Below are 24,711 nucleotides of genomic sequence, written 5' to 3' on the forward strand. Positions count from 1 at the left end.
AGGTGGCCAAAGTATTTGAGTTTTAGCTTCAGGATCTGGCCTTCTAAAGAGCAGTCAGGGTTGATCTCCTCTAGGACTGACCGGTTTGATCGCCTTGCAGGCCAAGGGACTCGCAGGAGTCTTCTCCAGCACCATAGTTCAAAGGCCTCGATTCTTTGGCGCTCAGCCTTTCTTATGGTCCAACTTTCACTGCCATACATTGCAACTGGGAAGCAAGTGTGTGTGTGTGTGTGTGTGTGTGTGTGTGTGCCACACACGCACACACACACACTTATAAAGTATAAGCCAGGGCCCTCATGGCATTTTTGGGTGTGAGAGCTGGATTTAGGACATTTTAAATGCCTCTTCAGCCACTGTCCTTGAAGGAGATGGTAGCATGTCCTGCTTGAAGAGATTGATCTCACTACGTTTTGCCCTCTCTCCAATCTTCTTGTTTTGGGAAAGGTTGTTAAGAAGCCTATAAGAATTTAACTCAGATAATCTTTCAAGAAAGCAGATTAGCTATATACCTACTGGTCAGGCTAATATGCCAGCAGTGAACCTATATGGAGCAAGATACTATGGTATTAGTACTGTAACTCACAATCTGATTACTTTGTGGTCGAACTAGTGCCTCATGCTTTAGGTGAGGCTGCCTGTGAAGTGATTTGGAAAGTACTAGTTAGGGAAACCCATCTTTGCATAGTAATGTTCATTTTGAGGTCTCTGCGTTCCTAGCCATAGGCACTCAGGACCAAATCAAAGTGCTGATGATCATTTTTAAAGCTCTGTGTCGGAGTCCTCGGTGTTCTCAGAGCTTGGTAGTTTGCTTGCAGATGTTTCATTACTTGCATAGGGGTTGTCCTATGCTAGTGAGTGTGGTGTTTGTTCCCTATCTATATACAGTAGCTTGCCCTGCCAGTGTTTGTAAGTGTAATGTATTGGGCTTGCTTGTTAACACCACGTGGTAATGGCTGGTAGGCTGCTGGAGCAGGGAGCTAGCTAACAGCTCCCAGCATCTCAGACAACCTGTCTTCAGCGCTGCCATTGGTTGCCCCTAGGTGGCAATAGGTTGTTTCAAACCTATTGGCTGCCACCTAGGGGCCAGGGTATAAATTGCTGCATCTGCAGCCCTGTTCGCTAGTTCAGATCCTGCAAGCAATAAACAATGATCTTTGCTGAACTCAATCGCCTCATCTTCATTCCTGTGCAACGAACCCCGTACACAACACTGGCGACGAAGGTGGGATCCTGCTTCTCTGTTGAAGGTGAAAGTCACTAGGGGAGAGGCAGCGCACGCCTGGTGGGAAAAGCAAAGTCCCCCCCCACGGTCGGCTAGCTAAGCCACGCTAGTGACCACATGCTCAGAGGACCAGTCCTTGGGCAACGGAGAGGCAGGATTCAAAGACGCTGAGATCCAGCCACGAAGACCAGCAGAATGCCCAAGGTCGGAAGGCTGCAGGAATTCACCATCAAGCAACCAGAAGGATGGCCCTCGTTCCTGTCCCAGGTCAAGAACTACCTTCGGGCAAACCAGGTCACAGAGGACTGACTGAAGGCCGCCATGCTGCTCTGTGTGTGTGGCCCAGAGATGTTCGATCTGGTCGAAAACCTGTTTGCACCCACGCCATTGGAATCCGTCTCCTACACCGAACTGAAGAAGCTCAGAGAACATTTCCAACCAAAAATGTCGGTGATTGTATGGCGCTACACCTTCGAACAACAAATACAGCAGCCGGGAGAGACCGCATCCGAGTACATTGCGGCCTTGAGGCAGGCCGCACGCCTGTGTCGATTTTCAGACGTCAAAGAGTGACTTCGAGACCGGCTTGTCTGCGGCCTACACAACCGAGAGCTGCAGCAGAAACTTTTTGCCAGAGAGGTACTGACGTTCACAGATGCCCAAAACAAAGTCATGGTGGACGAAGCTGTCAGTGGAGCTGTCCGAACGATCCGGCCCGCCAAAACGACGCAACGCAAAGAAGCCATCCACCACGAGGACGCAGAACTCACTGAGGACTCAGAAGAAGACGCCAAAGTCAACAAGTTACACAGACAACCCAACCAACAGCTCCGCAGCAGCAAGCAGCAAGAGACTACTTACAAGGCAGAACTCTTACCTAGATGTCCAGGTTGTGGCAGCCGCCACCAACACTCGGACTGCAGGTTCTGGACAGCCACGTGCCAGGTCTGCAGACAAAACCGGTCACATCGCATCAGTTTGCAGAGGTCGCCAGAGGGACCGGCCTTTGAATCGCCAGTCAGAAGATCTGACCAGGAGAGGTACTGGGGTCCTGGGGCTGTTCAGCGTGGGGTTTTGCTCAAGCCGTAGAAGTGTCTGCCGTACTGGGGCCCAACGCCCCCTTAAACCCAAGTGGAACAGGGCGTTTTGCAACCAGTAGATGGTGGGGAGTGGGAAACTCCTATTGTAACACCACTTAAAGCCAACGGGGAAGTCAGAATATGCGCAGATTATAAATGCACAATTAACCGGGCCCTTAAACATCACGCATACCTAGTTCCAGCGGTGAGCCACATCCTGGCATCTTTGCAGGGTGGCACCACTTTTGCAAAATTAGATTTGGCGCAGGCCTATCAGCAACTACCTGTTGATGAGGCCACGGCCAGAGCACAGACAATTGTGACCCACAGGGGGGCTTTCAGAGTAAATGGCTTGAAGTAATTCCAGTTGCTAACATTACTACTGCTAGGACCATCCAGGTGCTTAGGAAAAGTCTTTGCCACACATGGGCTGCCAGACGTCATAGCATCCGACAATGGAGCCCAATGTACAGCGGCAAAATTTCAGGCATTCCTGAGAGCAAACCTCATCAGGCACACAACATCAGCCCCATTTCACCCTTTTTCTAATGGTCAAGCCGAACGCATGGTCCGGACCACAAAAGAGTCACTGAAGCGTATAGTGACTGGGGACTGGCATCACAGATTGGCAGATTTTTTACTTTGCCAGCATTCCACGCCCTGCATGGCTACAGGGAAAAGCCCAGCTGAGCTTCGCTGGGGGAGGCGACTGATCACAAAACTGGACAGGTAGCATCCAGATAGGGGGCAGCAGAAGCTTCGCTCCCAAAACCCCCGAGGGGGCTGCAAGTTGGTGATGGGGTGTGGGCCAGGAACTATGGGCATGGGAATTTGTGGGTGCCTGGAAAAATTACTAAAACATCAGGCCCCCTCTCTTACGAAATGGGGCTGGAGGGCAGGTGAGTTGTCCGGCGCCACATCGATCAGCTTAGGAAGCGTTTCCCAGAATAGCCACAAAGCGAGGACTTCATCACCAAGGTCCACAAACTGGCAGCCAAGCCAGCCCATGCATAGACTCTGAAGGCTCACACAGCCCAAGCAACGAGGACTTGGCCGTAGAGGAGGGGAGCCCGGATGTGCAACTTGGGTCCCCTGATGGAGAAAGCCAACCTGATGGCTACAGCTGCTGTGCTATCTCTGCTGAACAAACTGACTCTGGGGTGGGCCAACCTGGAAAGGCCAGCCAGAGAGCACCAAGCCACTCTGAATCACTTGACCTAAGAGACACTGGTCTACCCAGCCCGGCGGGCAAGCTGGTAGGCCAGGACGTGCCTGGGTCCACCAGGTGTTCCACAAGGCCACGCAAACCTCCTGCTTATCTGCAAGACTTTGTTCTGAAATAATAAAGCTATAATTTTGTATATACCTTTGTATTTAATGCTAACCTACAAGATTGTAATGGACAATGGAGCTATAATGTTGTAAGTACTTTATTGTGCTGCTAAGAAGAAACTATTCACACCTGTGTTAAGTCTTTGTAAAGTGTATTGCTGTAATTACTTTCTATTGTTGCTATAATGTTGTTCGTTCTAAGAGGGGAGGATGTAATGTATTGGGCTTGCTTGTTAACACCACGTGGTAACGGCTGGTAGGCTGCTGGAGCAGGGAGCTAGCTAACAGCTCCCAGCATCTCAGACAACCTGTCTCCAGCGCTGCCATTGGTAGCCCCTAGGCGGCAATAGGTTGTTTCAAACCTATTGGCCACCGCCTAGGGGCCAGGGTATAAATTGCTGCATGTGCAGCCCTGTTCGTTAGTTCAGATCCTGCAAGCAATAAACCATGATCTTTGCTGAACTCACTCACCTCATCTTCATTCCTGCTCAACGAACCCAGTACACAACAGTAAGGGTGCCACTTTTTCCTTGGTATTCCTTGATTAAGGAATTGTTTACTGCTTGCTTGTTTATCTAGTGTTAATCCCTGCTTAGAGGATAATATAATATAATCTTTACTGTCATTTTTTACTGTGGGCACAAAGGGCACAATAACATTTGGGTGCTGGTTGCTGGAGAAGATATGTTCTGCTCTTTTTGTTTTCTTATTTTTATTGTCTCTTTTGAATGACGTATAAAGCTTTATATTGATGGCTACTGGAATATATCCTGGACTACCTTGTCCAGTATTATACCATCAGTATGATCCAAGCATCATGGGAAAGTCTACCAAAGATTCTGCCCTTTGTAAAGCTAAGGGAACTTGGTATAGGAAGCAGACTTTCTGGCTAATAGCACCCAGAGGGAAAGATATGCTCTTCTCTCATTCGGTAAAAAAAATCCATTTTTAAAAAAATGAGTATTCAAGACGCAGAATGTTGGGAGTCATCTATAATTATTTTGTTATGCTTGCTGGATTCATTTTTTGCCTTGCTTTTATATTTCTGAGTAAATTCTTGAATGCTTGTGAGAATGCATATATAGAGGTAACATCTCAATTAAATTCAAGTTGTAATAGCTACATGTATATGCTATTTTCTTTGCGAAAATATGGGATTTGTTTCTGCCTCCTTCTGAGGTGTGTCTTGTGAACAGCTCTGAATTTTGTGGTGATTTCTCCTCTAAGTCCTAACAGCTATGGTTCACTTTTGTTCCATACAGGAAAGTTCAGAGGTTAGAAAACCAATTTCCATGGAAGCTGCAACAAGTTAGATCTGTTTTATAACTACTTGCATTCATTAAGCGTGGTGGCCATTTTTTTTTTCTTAATAGAAAACTAATATTTTCACTGTGGGCTATAACTCCTGATTGCTCAGTCTGGAAAGTCACAAAAGAAACAGATACCTCTAATTGGGTTAAAACGTCTGATTCTCAATATATTTCTAAAGTGCTAGGTAAAATATGAAAAAAGGGTTTTTACACATCATCACACACAAACACAGATGCATGTACACATTTCTTTGCAGCACCCCAGGGACAAATGAATAGATTCTGTCTTTCATCAGAATGCCAAAGTGTTCAATTCAATTTTCAAACTATTTCTCAACCTAAAGGAAAGAGTTGACAAGGTACGTAATGGAATTACACATTTAGGCAGTTTTAATTTAGATAACTTCCATCATTTTCCTGCATTTTTTATACACAAAGAAAACCCTTTTCATTTTTAAAAAATGTCAAATGAATAAAAACAAACTTCAGAAGGAATTAAAAAGCACCTTAAACATCCAGGACTGAAGTGAAACCTTTGCAGAGAGCAGATTTGAATGTAACAAAAGAAACGAAGTTAACAATATTCATGGGGATTTCTATTGTTATATATTAATTTTGTTCACTCATCCCATGTCATCAAGTTATCTTGAATCCATTTCCTTGTTTTCCTTTGCTAAGTCTTATTCTTCATGCCTGCATTTCATTTTTTTAAGTCATGCATTGTCTCAAGATTTCATGAATTGTCTCAAGATTTCATTCTAAAAAAGATAACTGACAATTTTGATTTGTGCTCCTTCCTTTCACTTGACCTTAGTCCCGCAACCCTCACCTATGCTTACGTAAAAGGAAGCTTTGTGTAAGTGATATAAATAAGTCCTGCAGACAATGTCCACATTTACTTCCTACTTGAACTTCTTTCTGTTTTTCCTCCCTTCTCAGTTTAGAAGTTTGCACAGACCTAAAGAAAATTCTCAGGCAGGCCCCTTGAACATACAAATGCAACAGTGTGCAGTTTTCTAAATCCACAAAAGAATTATCATAAATGTCCATTGAAGTTTAGTTGAAGAGAAATTTTTAAAATTTTTAAAAGAGAACCAGATGTGCAAATATAGCAAAACAATTGGTAGAAACCTTGTTTCACTTTTTTTTAATGGAGCCCTACATCAGGAAGAAAACTAGGAAGAAGCAGAAGACATTGTAGTAACCTTGGGTATTTAACTTGTTTCTTCTTGCTTTGAACAGGCTATAATTAAGAGGACTAGGGAAGCTGACAAATTGGGCACGGAGTTAAAAGGTCACCCAGAAGGCAAAAAGTCCTTCATCTACAATCTACATTGAGGACTTTAGCATCCTGGAGTCTTTCCCAAAAACAAAGATTTGTCTCTCAAGATTTTTCTGATTTGAAACACAGTGCAATGGAACAGAAATACTCCCTGAGCGAACACAGTGTGGGAAGTTAATATAAACTCTTTCTGCTACTATCACTTTTGTTGATGTGCTGCAAATGTTGAAAAGAAGTGAGTGAGTTTTTTTACAATATAGCTTTTGACACTTATGCATGGCAACCTATTTGCTAGCAGGAGTGTAGTCCAGTTGGTAATGAGGAAACATCTGGAGGGCAGTAATTCCAAATCTTAAGTACACTTTTTTTCATTTCCTTAATTAATCATTTATTACTTAATAATTTAATCTATGAATTATTATTATTATTATTATTATTATTAAATTATTATGACATTTCATCATCTGTAATAAAGTTTTTACAGTTGTGGAAATTCAACATCAAGGAACATTGGCTAAAAAGAAAACAACAAGCAATGATGATGAACAGGCTGAAGAAATTGTTCCAATACCTGAACAAACTGACCAACAAACTGACCAACCAGCGGAAGAAGCCGCCACACAGGATGCAACAACTCGAAAGTGTAGAGCTAAGTAATCTAGCGAAAATGCTGAAAGAAAAGATTGAAAACCACATCAAAGAAAACACAGAAAGAAAAAGACTGCCTGCCATCTGTGAAGTGCATAGCAAACGAGTGAAAGATCTACTAAATGCTGGCCCCATTATTATTTAATTTATACATCAATGACTTGCCAGGCTTAATGAAGGATACCATGGTACACATGCCGATGATCCTAAATACTTACTGTAACAACTTGCTTTATGCTGATGATATGATTTTATTATCATACTCACAAGTAGGATTACGTAGGCTATTAAGATTCAGCTCTTATTGCCAGGATAACTCCCTAATCATTAGTAAATCTAAATCAAAAATAATGGTGTTTGGAAGAAACCATCAGATACATAAGTGGCAATTAGATGGTGAACCAATTGAACAGGTTAACACCTTTGTATATTTGGGTGTAACTTTTTCCAAGACTGGATCTTGGGCCTGCCATCATCAACGAAGTACATTTAGAGCAAAAGCCCGTTTGAATTTACTGCTCAAACTAAAGAACCATAGTTACCCAGGGTCCCTAGCCCCATTAATCAAGGTTTATAAGGCTAAGGTTACCACAATGCTCTTGTATGGAACAGAAATTTGGGGTCTTTACTCAACCACAGTCCTAGAACAAACACAGTCCCAGCATTTGAGATGTATTTTGGGTGTAGATCCAAGAACATCTGCTGCAGCAGTTAGAGCTGAATTGGGAATTCATACAATTCAGGCATTATCTAAAATTAGAGCTTATAACTACTGGTGCAAAGTTAATGAAATGGAGACTGATAGACTCCCCAAATTATGCCTACTAGAGCAAATAAAACTACAATCACAAATCTCCTGGATCACCAAACTAACAAATTTTGTAAGAAGCTGTGGCCTTCCTGTCTCTTGCGTAACAGGAGAACAATCCAAAAAAAGAGTTGCCCAAAGAATTAAGGATATAGAAGCACAAACTGATATAGCTATCCTTAGTAAGGTGGGTAACTTGAAATGGCTAAGTAAATACAAACTTACTTTTCAAGTAGACAGTTATTTGAAGTTACAACTCCCAAAACATCTTAGGGAGATATTTACGAGAGCGAGATTCAAACAGCTTGACACAATGGTCAGATATGGGAGATTTCATGCTATACCCTACAATGAGCGTCTCTGCATTTGCGGATCGGCAGAGGTAGAGGACTTGGTTCACATCCTATTTGACTGTTGCCTGTATAAGAGGGTGAGAGACAGGTATCTTGGTCTATATACCAAACGAATGACCCATTGGGATCCCCATATCAAAATAACTTACCTTATGTCCGGCCAGAACTTGAAAGTAACATTTAACGTAGCACAGTTCTTAAACAAAATGGTCCAGTTGAGATCTGCATATGTGGGATTGATTGGGGTAGATTGCAAGGGCGACTCCGAAATATAATGTTATCATATTTTATCTATATCTTAAATTATTGTGCATTATTACAATTTTATTTTAGATTGTATTTTATTACTATTTCATTTTAAATCATATTTTATTCTAATTCCATTTTAAATTGTATTTTATCAAATTCCATTTTAAATTGCCTTTATCAAATTTTAGTAACAATTTGTTGCTGGAACTTTGCACTTTGATATGGCCCAAGGGCTAATCAATAAAGACTTTATTACTAAATGCTGTGAACAACATTTTAACTTCCATCCCATCCAGCACACTGTATGAAACAAACCAACTAATGTACAGTACAGCCACTGTTATAACTGCAGAATTGGGTTATAAAATGCCAAAAAAGAAACCCACTGGAACACCAAAGTGGAAAATTCGACTTGAAAATAAAACAAAAAAACTATAAGGAGATGTCAGCAAATTGAAATACCTGAAAGAAGGAAAACTAAAGAATGAAAAACTGAAAAATAGTTTATACAAAAAATATAACCTGGAGGAAAAAACAATAACAGAAATCATGGAAAACCTAAAACAGCATGTAATAGCAACAGCAAAGAAAATTGAAAGATATGAAGGACGAATAAAACAATATCGTGAAAATGTCCAGTTCAGAAGAAACCAGCACCTCTTCTATCGGTCACTTGATGAAAATAAAGTCCAAACTACTGTTCTACCATGTAAAGAAAAAACCTTAAACTTTTGGAAAGAACTGTGGGAAAACCCAGTGGAACATAATAAAACTGCCTCCTGGATCAAAGATATCCAAAAACAAGCAACACAAAACAAAATGGAGAATATTATAATAACCACTGATATGGTTGCAAAACAAGTAAAGAAGGTCAAGAACTGGAGTGCACCTGGCCTGGATGAGCTGCATAGATACTGGTTGAAACACCTCACCACCCTCCATCACCACATGGCCACTCAGTTTGATGAAATGCTTCAAAATGCCACAAGTGAAGAATGGTCAACAGCTGGTCAAACATACTTGATAATGAAAGACCCTGAAAAAAGCACAGAACCAAGCAACTACCGCCCAATTATTTGTCTGCCAACAACATTCAAACTTTTTACAAGAACACTAGCAAATTCAGTATTCAATCATCTGATGGAAAACAATTTGTATCTGGCAGAACAAAAAGGAAATTTTAAAAAATCAAGAGGAACAAAAGATCAGCTGCTCATTGACAAAATGGTACTTAAAAATGCAAAATGACAAAAAACAAATTTAAATATGGTTTGGATTGATTACAAGAAAGCATTTGATTCATTACCCCACAGTTGGATTAATGCGTGTTTGGAAAACTTTGGAATCAGCAAAAACATCTGTACATTTTTGAAAGCAAATATGCAAAAATGGAAAATAGTTCTATCAGCAAATGGGGAGAACATTGGTGAAATCAACATCAGACAAGGAATCTTCCAAGGGGACTCACTTTCACCACTACTGTTCAACATCGCATTAATTCCATTGACAATAATATTACAAAACACAAAACTGGGATACCACATCTCAAGCCAGCATGGCAAGTTAAACCAACTACTATACATGGATGACTTAAAACTGTATGCAAAAAGCCATACTGAACTTGAATCAATACTCAACGCAGTTCAACTGTATAGCAGCGACATCAGAATGGAGTTTGGACTTGGAAAATGTGCTATATTATTGATGCAACGAGGAAAAATGGGAAAAATAGGAGGAATAGAACTGGGAAATGGAAGTATTATGAAAGCATTAGCAAAGGATGATGATTACAAATATCTAGGCATATTGGAAGCAGATAACATCTTGAATGGAAAAGTCAAAGAGTCAACACAAAAGGAATACATCAGAAGAGTCTGCAAAATACTAAAATCAAAGCTGAATGCTGGAAATATAATTAAAGCCATTAATTCATGGGCAGTCCCAATGCTACGCTACCCAGCTGGAATTATCAACTGGACATTGGCTGAATTGGAACACCTAGACCGGAAAACGCGTAAACCTTTGAACATGCACCATGGTCTACATCCACGAAGTGACATCAATGGTTGTACCTGCCAAGAAGAATAGGCGGCAGAGGGCTACTGCAAATCCACCAAACTGTAGAAGAAGAAAAATGAAGTTTGAATGACTATGTGAATCAAAGTACAGAAAAATTGCTGCAGGCTGTGAAAACAGAGTGCATTATAAAAATAACAGAAGCAAAGGCAGAATATAAGGAAAAACGGCTGGATGACAGATTAAATAGATGGAAAACCAAAGCTTTGCATGGACAACATTTGAAAAACATTGAAGGAAAATGTGATAACAACTTGACAGGGGCATGGCTTAAGATGAGAACCATCAAGAAAGAAACGGAAGGCTTAATACTGGCTGCTCAAGAACAAGCACTACAAACTAATGCCATGAAAGTGAAGATACAAAAATCTACTGACAATCCAAATTGCCAACTTTGCAATGACAAAGTTGAAACTTTTTCACATTTAATATGTGAGTGCAGCAAAATTGTGCAAACTGCGCTACTCGGAACGTCTTACATTTTAAGGAGATACCTGGTTGATACCTAGGATGCTGGGAGCAACCCATGTCAACCATTAGTGCCAGTCAATTTGAGTGTTCAGTTGACTGAGTTTCATGTTTAATGGATAAAAGTTATACAATAATAATCCAGAGTAAAGACTCTCTCCAATCAAGTTCAATTCTTACTTGTAGGTTTTTTGGCAACAATAGAGAAGTGGTTTGTCATGAGCGTTGTTGTTTTTTTTATCACACCTGGCACCCAACTATTTTGACAACCTGCTGTAGCTTGTTGCGGGAAAACTCCCCACGGGACAACTCACTGTGGGACAAGAATTACACTAATATCAAATGTCAAGGGAAAATAAGAAGAGATATTTGATGGTGTAACCTGAGATACTCACTAATGATTGTATTACTGACCTATTGTTTAACCCAATTACCACATTGCTTCTAAAATGTTATTTTTAACCCTATAAAATCTAATAAAATCTTTTTTTTAAAAAAAAGAATTACACTAATATCAAAGAAATGATAGAATCATTAAAGAAAGGATGGAAAAGGAGGAACAGAATAAAATGTGAATGACAACAATTAAAATACCTTTTTATTTATTTTAAATAGTTAAATTGAATTGTTAAATTGTCCCCTGGCGAGTTGTCCCAGGGTGACTTAGCTATGGTAAATTGGTCACAGTGAGTTATTCCATTCTGCACGGAAAGTCTTAATAACTGGCTCTGTTCCCAGGCCTGGGGTTAGTGTGTTTGTGGAGCACCTAACATGTTTTTTATTGTTATGGTTGTTTTTTACTCTAGGGTGTCACATTTTGTTGTCATGTTTTTAACTGTTATAAAGATAGCTCTCAACCTATGCCTGTAATTGAGCCTACAATTTCAGTTGTTAGTCATGGTGGTTGCAAAGCGGGTCACCATGTGACTATGCTCAATTTTACTAGATAATTTTTGCAGCAGTAAGCAAACAACATGGTCATTAAGTGAATGCCAGCATCATAAAATGATAAAATGAATCAATTATTCACTATGGGACAGTTTTTGTCGGAAACTATAAGTAAATGCCAGTTTCTGGAAAAAATGTTGTAAATTGTGACTACATAACTGTGGAGTGCTGCAAACGGCTGTATTTGCAGTCAGGTGGCTAAGCAACCAAAATTGAGTCACATGACCACAGGGGAGCAGATGTCAGAACTTCAAATCTGGGTCAATCTCTTTTCAGGGTTCATCATAACTTCGAAAGGTCACTAAGGACCTGGTAATTAATTGAGGACTACCTGTATATTTGGATTTTGTAAACCTTCCAGATTCCTTTGAGGTGGATAACAATAAATAGTAATAATAAAAATTCTGGCTCCATGATCTATGCACATATATTTTGTTTTAGAGTGTTTTTCCACCACTAAGTCAGTATTTCATTGCAGAATCTTTTTATGAATGTCATATTGGCTATTGTTCTGGCATCTTCATAACTTCACCTTAACTTGAAGAACTTGTTCTAAAAAGGATCCCACTTTCTAAAATGATTCTGTTAATCTTTAAAGCATTGATAAATGTTTGTGTATAATGTCAACCATTTACAGGAATAATCCTGACAGCTGGTGAAGAAATAAGTACTTATAAGAGCTGAGATTCAACTCATATAATTTCTGGAATATTACCATCACTTTTTTCATTACTTAGATAATGAAACTTTTGCATGATTCAGTTTTAGAGCTGTATGGAACATCTTTTGGAATTTCACATTTACAACATTTCTAACCTGCTTTTTATGATAAAATAATTCCAAAGCAAAGATGCAGCAAATTAAACGCAGCAATTTTTAAAACTGTAAAACTGTTTAAAACCCTATTACACGGTGTGGAACATCAATAACAAAAAATGGTGAAATGCACCAGCGCAATTTTCATCAAAGTTTGAGTAAACAGAGAGTTCTTCATTTGTTATTGAAAATTTATACAATTAAGCTAATTGTAAATGAGCTTGAAGTGTATTGCACAAGTAGGCTTTTACTGAAAACAGTCTACAGTATTTGGATACATATTTTTGAAAGCCCTAGGCTCTACTCAACATACTTAAATATTACATCCCTGCTTTGAAACTCCCTAATCCCCTTTGCCATCCTTCTTGCTCCACATACTGAATAACTAAAAGTTGTCTAAGGTTTATGCCAGATGAAAGGGCGTTGTGACTTACTGCGATTTTCAAAAGGATGTTTATGATAGAATGTGGTATTTTAAGTGCAGCATTTTCTCTGTACTTGAATTCTGTATACAGATATCTGAATTCATTCAAGCATGAAGCTGATTCTCTGTCGTTTTCTCACAGATGTAGAAGCCTTAACTAGGCCAAGGTCAACTTGTCAGCCAGTCAGCCAAGTAGAGATAACTAATAACTGTTTGATATGAAATTCCAGTAACCCCTTCCAAGTCCTTTCAGAATAGTAATAGCACTTAGACTTATAAGTGGTTTACAGAGTCAGCATATTGCCCTCAACATTCTGGGCCCTCATTTTACCGACCTTGGAAAGATGGAAGGCTGAGTCAACCTTTAGCCGATCAGGATTGAACTCCTGGCAGTGAGCCTTGAGTTAGCCTACAGTACTGTATTCTAACCACTGTGCCACCACGGCTCTTTCAGAATGTTAAATAAAAGTAAAAAGTTAGAGATAGAGATAAATGGATACTCTAAAGCAGGGGTGTCAAACTGCCGGCCCGCGGGTCGGACGCGTCATCAGGAAACCACCTACCCCATTGCTAGCAATGGAGAAAAAGCTCCGATACATCACGTGTCACATGACATCGTGAGTGTGATATGTCTGCTCTAAAGTATGATGAAATTATTTGTCTACACCTTCTCTATTCTAAAAATAAATAGCTAGAGACATAGCAAATACATTTTCAGATTTGTGGTGTTTTATGATTCTCACAAAGAAATCCATATTCCTTGGCAGCGAAATTCATAGTGCAATTCTGAAAGTAATAATATTATACAGTACCTGAAGTCTGAGTAGTATTTGGACCATCAGTACAAAGCATGTCTATGCTAAAACTGTGGCTGTCTGCACTACAAGAATGGCAAAAAGGCATGATTTTTAGGCAGCCTTTATACATTTTTATAAGCTCTGAGACAGTCAAGTGAAAACAAAGACTAAATATGCATGTGAAGTTTTTGATGGATGAGGCAAGAAGGCAAGAAGGCTGGAAGGCAGGCAAGGAGGGAGGGAGGGAGGAAAGAATTCCAGGTCCTTGGCTTCTATTGTGCTGCCACTGGATCACTATCACATCTGTATATCCTATGAGCCATAAGAATTTAAAAAAAAATGCTTCCAACTCTAGTCCAATTAATTTCAATTGTTTTATTCAGTTTTGTGTAAGAATCTCAGTATGAGAAAGCAGTTAAACTATAGTACTGGTTTTCCACAAGATGGGAGATCAGCAATCATCTGTTTCTTCTCCCCAGCAAATTTCCCAACACTCCTTAGGGTATCAGGTTTATAGCTGATAGACAAATTCCAGGTTGACAATTGATCCATTTAAGTCTGGCACACATAAGCCTTCAATCTCATTGTTTTTTCCTTGTGTTTTTCTGTGGATTCATTCCATCTCCTTTTCTAACCTTGACAAGGATTGTAAAAATGCAAAAAAGTAAAAAAAAAAACCACCCTCTGGATATCGTTTCATGGAACTTTGTCTGATCTACAGGTAATTCAACTGCCAACTTTTGAAAGAAAGAAAAAAATTTTTCCCCCCAGGCTGGGAGGTAATGCTATGAGATTCTATTCTGATCTATTTTCTAAGAACCAATTCTGATTGATAATTACAGTCTTCTGAAGTTTTCTTAGAGGACACTCTCGTTTCATGCTGAGCCAATTAGTGATATTTAGCTCAGTTTTTAAAAAAACATAGTTATTAAATTAGTATTCAATGTATCTCTCAGACAACTCTTTCTCAAAATAAATATTACAACATGATGAGATCTACGGTTTGCTTCATAATTAGTCTTGCCGTTTGTGAATTAGCTTGAAAGTTGTGTACCATCATTTGTCCTGGGGGCCAAAATCATGCTGTTTCCCTAGCTGACTTTCCGACCTTTACTTTCTTTCAGTGGTGAAAAACTGAAAACTGGGAAATGAAGCAAACAAACATTTTGTAAAAGCTTCAACAGATGCCTATGGTATGACACAAACTAAAATATAAGTAGGGACATGGTACTCCTCAATATACAAACACAACTGAGACTAGAATTTCTGTTCCCAAGCTAGGTGGTTGTTAAATGAGTCACATCTTATTTTATGACCTTTTTTTGGGCCATGGCTGTTAAGCGAATCACTGCAATTGTTAAGTGAACCATGCAGTCATTAAATGAATTCAGTCATTAAATGAATTTGCTTGTTGGAAAATGTTGCAAATAGCAACCACATGATCCTGGGATGTGGCAATCCCCATAAATGCCTGGTGGTTGCCAGGCACCTGAATTTTGATCATGAGGGAATGCTGCAATGATTGTAAAAGTGCAATGACTGTTCGTAAGTCTTTTGTTTTCAATGCCATTTTAATTTTGGCCAATCGCTATATGAATGGTTGTAAACAGTGGTGGGATTCAAATATGTGAACAACTGGTTCTCTGTGTGTATGCCGCTTCCGGAAGTCCATTCTGGGCCTGGGCAACAAAAACTTAGCTACCGGTTCTGCCGAAGTGGTACAAAATGGCTGAATCCCACCCCTGGTTGTAAGTCAAGGATTACCTATATACCAAATGAGATTCTTTGATTCCATTACAGCCCGGCAAGCTTTATATCCAAGTAAGGAGGAATGTGGCGTAAAATGAGGACAGAGCAAAAAAAAACCCACCTGTTTATATTATTCTTTAAGAAAAGGCACACTACCGTGTCATTAATTCCTTTTTTTTCCTCCTTGAAAATGATTACAGAAGTACTTTATTTGATTGCTCACTGTCTGGTTGGGAAAAAGATTCCTTTATTAGATTTGTTTTGAAAAAAAATATTTCAGATTTATCAGTAATATCATTTCACGGTGCAGGGTTAGTTGAAGTTGCTGCTGGCTTTCTACTGTAATAGGAAAATTAAGGTACAGTTGAGCTATAGGGAGATATCGACACTTCTTTTCCCATTTCTACCTTATTTAAAACCAAACTAAGCGTGACATTTATCATTTGTTTCATAATTTGGCACTCTATATTTCAGTTTTACAACATGATTAGCCAATGTAGACTGGCATAAGACAGTAACATTATAGGCATAAAACTTTTATATTTTCCTCTCTCCCACAGTCCCAGCTAGTGTCTTATTCAACGTAAGTAAGCCCTTTTGCAACTAGTAGATCAATCTCTAGGGCAGCATTTCTCAATCCTGGCAACTTTAAAATGTGTGGACTTCAACTCTCTTCTTCTGAGTGTAATCTAATATACTGGTTGTGACCTTTAAAACCCTACATGTCACAGGACCTGGTTGTTTGTAGGACCATGCCTTCCCTAGACTTGTGTTGTGACTCAGGGCCAGCCGGTGGGTCCGGCAGCCGGCTCAGATGTATCGGATGACTCAGATGAGGGGGAGGAAGGAGACGAACTGGCTGATGATGGCTTGGAGGCTTGGCAGAGCTCCCAGCCGGGGCCCTCTTCTCAGCTGCGTGAGCCCGATAGTGCTACCAGGTGACCATCGATTTCCTGGGTCACCGCATTTCTCCTGAGGGCATCGCCATGGAGCCGAGTAAAGTTGAGTCGTTGCAGAGTTGGCAACCCCCGCGTCGCGTGAAGGATGTTCAGCGACTTCTTGGATTTGCCAACTACTATCGAACATTCATCCCTGGCTTTGCTGCCTTGACAGCCCCCCTCACCCGGCTCCTGCAGAAGAAGACTCGGTTCCAGTGGAACGCCCCCGAACAACAGGCGTTCCAAGCTTTGAAGGACGCCTTCATGAAGGAGCCCATCTTGAAGCATCCTGACCCGCAACGGCCGTTTGTCGTGGAGGCGGACGCCTCCGACATTGCCATTGGGGCCGTGTTACTCCAGGCAGCGACGCCCAGCGGTACCCTTTTCCCTTGCGCGTATCACTCTCGGAAATTGAATCCCTCGGAGCGCAACTATACCATCTGGGAGAAGGAGCTGCTGGCCATCAAGGCGGCGTTCGAGGCTTGGAGGCATCATCTGGAGGGGGCGCGGCATCAAATCGAGGTCCGGACGGACCACAAGAATCTGGAAAGCCTGCAGACCGCTCGGAATTTGAACCAACGCCAGATCCGGTGGTCCCTCTTCTTTGCGAGGTTTGACTTCCGGGTGCGGTACATACCAAGCGGGCACAACCAGAGAGCGGATGCTCTGTCCAGGAAGCCCGAGTACACCCGAGTGGAAGACAAGCTTCCGCCCAGGACAGTGATCCCCGTCGAGTCTTTTGCTGCGGTGCGGGAGCCGGTGGATATACGGGCTCGGATCCGGGAGGCGCAGCAGCAGGAGGCGTGGGTGGCTCAGCGGAAGGAAGAGGTGGGGCCAGATTCGCCTTGGTCGGTCACGGATGGACTCCTGTATTATCGTGACCGGCTCTATGTTCCAGGAGGGCCACTCAGGGGACTCGTCCTCAGCCAGTGTCATGATAACCCGGCTGCGGGGCATTTTGGCCTGTTCAAGACTCTGAACCTGGTTTCCCGTACCTTCTGGTGGCCCCGAGTCCGACACGATGTCCAGTCTTATGTCACCTCCTGCGTCCCATGCAGGCAGGCCAAGTCAGCGACAGGGGCCCCGCCTGGTTTACTGCAGCCTTTGCCAACACCCAAGAGACCCTGGGGGGCTGTGTCCATGGACTTTCTGACGGATCTACCCCCATCCTCCGGCTTCACGACAGTGTTTGTGGTGGTGGACATGTTGACCAAGATGGCGCACTTCATCCCCTGTCGCGGCTTACCGTCAGCTCGCGCCACTAGTCGCATGTTCATCCAACAGGTGTTCCGGCTGCACGGCCTTCCCGATAGAGTCGTCTCCGATAGGGGGGGCCCAGTTTACAGCCCGCTTCTGGCAGGAGTTGATGCGGGCATTGGACATTAAGGTTTGCCTCTCGTCCGCGCATCATCCTCAGACCGACGGGGGTACCGAGAAGGTCATCGGCATCTTAGAGCAGTATCTGCGCTGCTACGTTAACCTGCAGCAGGACAATTGGGTGGACTATTTGGCCATAGCCGAGTTTGCCTTTAACAACTCGCAGCACACCTCCACGCAGATGACACCGTTCTTGGCCAACGTGGGTTATCACCCCCGGTTTTTCCCCCTTTCTCCCGTGGACTCACCGGAGCCGGCAGTGAACGAATTCATGGCGGAGTTACAGGCGATCCATCGGTTGGTGCGACGGCAGCTGGAGAAGGCCAAGGCCGACTACAAGAGGTTCGCCGATCGGTCGAGAAGGGATACGCCTCCACTATCGGTGGGGGATCGGGTCTGGCTGTCCACCAGGAACCTACCATCCACTCGGCCGGCGAGGAAGCTGGACCACCGTTACCTTGGACCGTTCCCAGTCGAGGCCGTCATCAATCCGGTCGCCTATCGTTTAACTCTGCCACGTTCCCTGCGCGTGCATCCCGTCTTCCATCGGTCCTTGTTGGTCCCCGAACGACCGGCTTGTCCACTTCGCCAAGCGGAACCTCCCCCATCAGGACCTCGTGATGGAGGCAGCACCCCCGAGTACGAGGTCGCCAGCATCAGGGACTCCCGCTGGCTGAAAGGTCGCTTCCAGTACCTGATCGAGTGGAAAGGGTACGGGCCGGAGGACTTCACATGGGAAGACGTGACCGCCGTTCATGCCCCTGCGTTGGTGACAGCGTTTCACGAACAATTCCCATCCCGACCGCATCCGGATCGGCAGGCCCGGGGGAAGGGCCCTGCGGTGCGGGATAGTGTTGTGACTCAGGGCCAGCCGGTGGGTCCGGCAGCCGGCTCAGATGTATCGGATGACTCAGATGAGGGGGAGGAAGGAGACGAACTGGCTGATGATGGCTTGGAGGCTTGGCAGAGCTCCCAGCCGGGGCCCTCTTCTCAGCTGCGTGAGCCCGATAGTGCGGAGGATGATGACCCACAGCTGGCCCTGTTCAAGGACGCCCGACGCAGGAGGCAGTCGAGCAGGACTAAGCAGAAAAAGGCTGCGGGTCTCCTCGGGAGGAGGCACAGGGAGACCACGCCCTGAACTCTAAATAAAAGGAGTGTTTGGGGAGGGGCTGGTTGCTGAAAGCAACCCTTCCGCTTGAGGATTCAAGTTCCTGTGCTTTTGGTTTCTTGTTTTGCTTGTGAATTAAACTTGGCAGACGCTTTGCAGCCTCAGACGCTCTCCAGTCTCTACTGCTTGAACAGGGGTTTGCCTTATTACAAGGCCGGTAGTTGGCTGGTTCAGAACAACTTTCCCACCAGATCAAACAGTCCATTTCTGTTCCTTGCTTCTTAATAGGATCTTGATAGCACGTGTTTTCTATGGCTGTTCCTACCCTATGCTTTCCCAACACCTGGTGATTTGGCAGGCCCTCCATCCTTTTAGCCTTTTGGAAGGCCATCAAGACTTGAGTTTTTGTCCATTGTGCTGTCTAATCAGTGGTGGGATTCAAATACCCGAACAACCAGTTCTCTTACTGGATGCAGGCCTGGGCCTCCAAGGCCTAGAATGGACTTCTGGAAGTGGCATTCACACACTTCTGGTGGGCCGTTCTAGGCCTGGGAGGCCTCCTCTAGGCCTCCGAGGCCTAGACTGGACTTCCAGAAGCAGTGTGCATTCAGCCGGTTCTCCAAACTCAGCAAAATTTAGCTACCGAACCAGTGTGAACCGGCTGAATCCCAGAACTATGTCTAATGGTGTGTGAGAATGACCTTAGAAGACCAAAATGCTGGCTAGGGAAAAATCAAATAAGAGGGAGCATAGTCCACAGCTACATAATGCATAAACAAGAGACTTTTCCCTAAGTTTGCTTGTTTGTTTAATTAATTGATTAAATTTGTGAACTGCCCATCTCATCACAAGGCAGCAACAAGTTATTTGGCTGTAAAGGTGATGATGGGAGAATTGTAAACATCTGTAATTTACAGACTTGTAAGATATTGTTAATGTAGCTTTACAATAAAGTAGAATTAGCTTATCTGACTATGTTTTCTCTCTGATCTACCTGGTAAGGCTGACATTAATTTTGTAAATCTCCTTTCCTATCGTTAAAGACAAGCCTCTGTAAACACTTTCGGACGAACTTGCATATAGGACTATGATACATTTGTTTTTTAAAAATGCAGCATTTTACATTGATTGTAAAATGAAATGCATTATATTTAAAAGCATTACTAGCACTATTTTACTAATACAAATGCATTCTTTATATGCTAGGATTAGCAGTGCAATACCCTCCAAGGAAAGAAATCATGTCATAAAATCTTTGTAGTAAATGAATCCTTGGGAATGTATTTTTAATGGTCCCATTTCTCTAGTATCAGAATCTTTTTCATATGAGGGTTGATAGGCTATGTTATTAAAAATTGTCTCTTAATTTATCAGGCTAATAAGTTGACACTTCAGAGACTTCTAACTACTTAAGTGATTTATATTGCTTTTATAAAATAATTTGCATTTTTCACAGCTGCCATACTTTTTCTCCTAAAGTCCTTCCACATGGGCACAGTTCTGAGTGCAAATATGAAACCATGCACAAAGCTACATTGGTCTTAATGCCTGCTTTTAGACTCTGTGGGAGAGTTACAGAAAAGCCAGAACAAATGCAAACTTTTGTTTATTCCGTTCTATAAAGAAGAAATGAGGTTTCATTGAAATATATACTTGTAAAGACCTTCTCATAGAAAATTATTGTGGGCTGATGCTCTGTGAAAGTGCAAAGAGGCCTTATAGCTGAGAAAACTGGCTGGAAAGCGAATTAAAAAAACTTTAGGGCATTAGCAGTTTTCAAGATCAACAAACGGAAGACAAAGATATTAACAAAAACTATGAAAATACAAGATCATAGAATTGATGGGTTTTTCTGTTGAGAAGAAGGTAAAATACTCAAGCATTATTACCACGTATATGAATTGTATGTTATTTCAAAGTAACTATGTTAAGACATGGAATGAAATTGAAAAACATATGTCAAGATGGTATAAGTACAGTTGTCACTGTTGGATAGAATTTCTGTTATTAAGATGCCTGTGTTACCTAAAATTTTATTTTTGTTTCACGTAATACTGTACCTGTTTTTGATAACTGATGTACCATTTAAACAATGGCTAAAGAATATACTGAATATAAATTTGAATGGCATTGGGAAAAGCCCAAGTTAAATATAAGGTACTACAAGATGCAAAGAAAAGGAGAATTGGGTTCTCAATTTGGAATTATATTTTGCTGCCTCCTGTTTAGCTTGGATGAAAGAGTAGATGTTGTTAAGAAATAGAAGCATAATGGTGTTAAAAGGGCATAACTTGAGATCTATATTATGATAATGCTATTGTTAATAAAGATTCCAAAACCATTAAGTAATCAAGTAGGCAGTTCTTAGAATGTGGAATAAATATAAAATCCAGATTGTGCCCCAAAATACCTTTGTGGCTTTCAGTGGAAGAAGCATTTTATAGATGGTTCTATGTCATTTTTCAAGTAAAGATAAATGGTTAATTTATGTACTATGTTTTTTAAGGTTTTTAAGATTGTAAAATAAAATCAAGAGAAGATTAGATAACAGAAGGAAATACATGGTTGAAAGGATTGAAGTTAACATTACAGTACATTAAGGTCTTAAAGAGAACTCGTGATATTTGTCACTGGAAAAATTGTCTAGATATAAAAGTACCGTACTTCAAATTTTTGATGGAAATATAAACAACTTAAAGGAACATTTTATCAGGTATGGTGGACGTGTAAAAAATCCAGAACATTTTGGATACAAATAAATACACTAATTCAGAAGATTTTAAAGACAAATGTACAATTGAGACCAGATACTTTTATTTTGAGATTAATGGATAGACTGTTTGTTTTTTACGATAATTGCAGCAAGATCACTATATGATCAAAAGTGGAAAGGTTCTACATTAGCCACTATAAAGGAATGGTTGGTGAAGATGATGGAACTTGGAGAGATGGTTGAATTAACTTCTTTGATTAGAGAAAAGATAATATCTATACTTATGGCTGAGTGGAAACCCCTTGTGCACTTTTTGCATAAAAATTGCACTTCTGGCTTTGATGATTAGAAAAAGAAATGGATAATAGAAAAAGTGAGGGGTTTTTTTTAATCAGAGAGGAAGAGGTAATTTTCTAATCATACTTAAATTTGCTGCAATGAATATCACACTTCTTTCTATTTCTTTTTCTCCCCCTGCACTTTTGTCTACTTTTCTTCCCCTTTCTTTTCTCTACTCTGTATTACTGTGTTAATGTTTATGATCCCTTTTAAACTTGAAATAAAGTTTATATAGAAAAAGATACACATGAGTACACATATTCCATGGTTTAATTATTAAATTGATAATATATATGAAGGATACAAATATAATATCCTCTGTTTGCAAATCACCATTTGACAAATGGTAATAGAACTATAATAAATATTTAAATGCAAACACAATTGCCACTGTGTTGTCATCCATATATACATTTAAAATTGATACATAGATGGTTCTCTCTTTCCTGCTCCCAATGCATTGTCCTACATATACCACAGACATATCAATACACATAAACACAGACCTGTACAATGGTAACTGAATGACTACAATGCTCTTTGTGTGGAGTTGATTCTGAAAAGAACTTTAGAAACTTCAGGTGATCAGAAATTCATTAGCTATATTAATTCAATATTGTTCAGTCTCTGGATTACCATTTTCCCCCCTGACCACTATGGATTGAATATTTAGATCCCTCATTAATGTGGGACAATAATATCTATCTGAACTTGCTAGAAAAGTCATCCCTCTTGCCTTCTGGATTAACGCTTCTTGCCAAGCCACCTTGGCCCCAGCCTTATTGTCCTTTAAAAAATTGGGCTAAGGCGATTGCAATCCCATCTGAATAGTTGTTGGAATTTTGTTTCATTTATTTTTTCTGTATATTTCTCCAATATAGGTGGCCTTGCTTAACAATCACTCATTCCGAGATCATTCTGATGTATCATGGTGCTGAACAAGTGGTAGTTACAACCAGTTTTCATACTTATGTCAATTGCAGGGTGTTTGCAGTCAAGGGGTCATGATCTGGGCACCTGGTGGCTGGCTCAAGATCACAGCCTAAGATCCCGTAGTCACCAGATTGCCAGGTGCTACTTTCTTTGCTAGTCTCCTACAAGCAAAGTCAATAGGGAAGCTAGCAAAGAAGGTTGAAAATGGTGACCACATGACATCCTCACTTAATAATCTGCAGTGATTTGCTTAATGACAACAACTGGAAGTGTCAGAATTTCTGACTCTAAGGAGCATGGTAACGTACCGTTGCAGTTTACAACAGTTACAGCCCTTAAGTGAGGACTACCTGTACATTAGTATTCTTGCGGTTGGTCCTTTGCTTTTTATGATGTTGTGAATCCATTGTGGACTGCTGTGAGTAATTTTTGATTAAGTGGCTTGATAACAATACAAGCAGTCCTCGACTTACAACCATAGCTGAGCCCAAAATTTATTAATAATACTGTAGTTATTAGTACTAGGATGCTTAGTACAGTAAAAAGAAATTTGTTTGAGTTAAGAAGTTTACAGATGTTTGATAAAGCTTTGAGACTTTAAGAGGATGTATTTTAAGCAGCACAGAAAGATTTTTTTTAAATAGTTTGATTAGTTGGCCTGATAAAGGAGTGAAATATTGCATTTTGTGGACAGAAAAATATTGCGAAAAATCAATTCTAAAACTTAGAACGATGTGTGGGAAGAAAATGGATTGGTTTACACACTTCAAATATTGATCTGTTTTAGTTGTAATGTAAATCTTAAATGCATTTGGATGAGTTTGGAAAAACATTTGCTAGTTAAATAAAAAAAAACCACCAAGATTATCTTCTTTACTCTTCAACTATAAAACCAAAAAATAAATGCTAGCCCCCTGCCACAAAATAAAATACGCCATCCCCACTTGGATCAGTTTTAATTAATATAAATTACATTGTGTAAACAGAGAAATTGGGGGTGGTAGACAGTCATAAGAATTTTTCTGTTATACATCCATTTTCTATTTCTTTGGTAAAATTATACAAGAAGGCAGCAGGCAACTATCACTTCCCTACATCTTTTCACCTTTTAGCTTGCAAAAATCAAGGTTGTTTTTCAAAATCCTGTTGTACTAATAGCAGGACATGATCTTGGATATACAGTGTTTCAGATTTTAACAGTGAGCATAGAGTGCTTCATTTAGCATAACTAATAAAATTACTTGTTAAACTGGGTGCCTTAATAAACATTAAAGAAAGTATCATAGTAGTCATACACATAGGAAACAGGTAATGTTCTTCCTCTTCCATGCTTTCAATAGCTTGTTTCTTCAACAATTAATATGACTTTGTTAGAGGTCTGCAGAATAATCATGATTTCAGTGCAGTTCTGTATTACAGTCCAAATCACAAGATGTTGACATTTTGTCAGGGCCCACTTCAAAACCTCATCCTAAGAAAGCAGAAGTCATGGAAGCAGTTTCTTTCAAAAGGAACTTTTATTAGGAGAAGCTGATAGCAGGAATAATAGACAGGATCTGAGGATTTCCCGCTCAGATCAATAGGTTAAAAGAGTCCCAAGCAAACCCCACTCCAATAGTTCATCCGGTCAATTCAAATGGGCCAATCCCCAGGCATTAAGTCCGTTGTGGGAAAGAGCTGATAATGCCTTGTAGCAATGTTTGTTGGATCTTCGCACCTTCCCTTCTGAAACAGGAAATAAG

The sequence above is a fragment of the Vipera berus genome, assembly GCF_964194415.1.
Source record: "Vipera berus genome assembly, chromosome: 3".
Lineage (NCBI taxonomy): Eukaryota > Metazoa > Chordata > Lepidosauria > Squamata > Viperidae > Vipera > Vipera berus.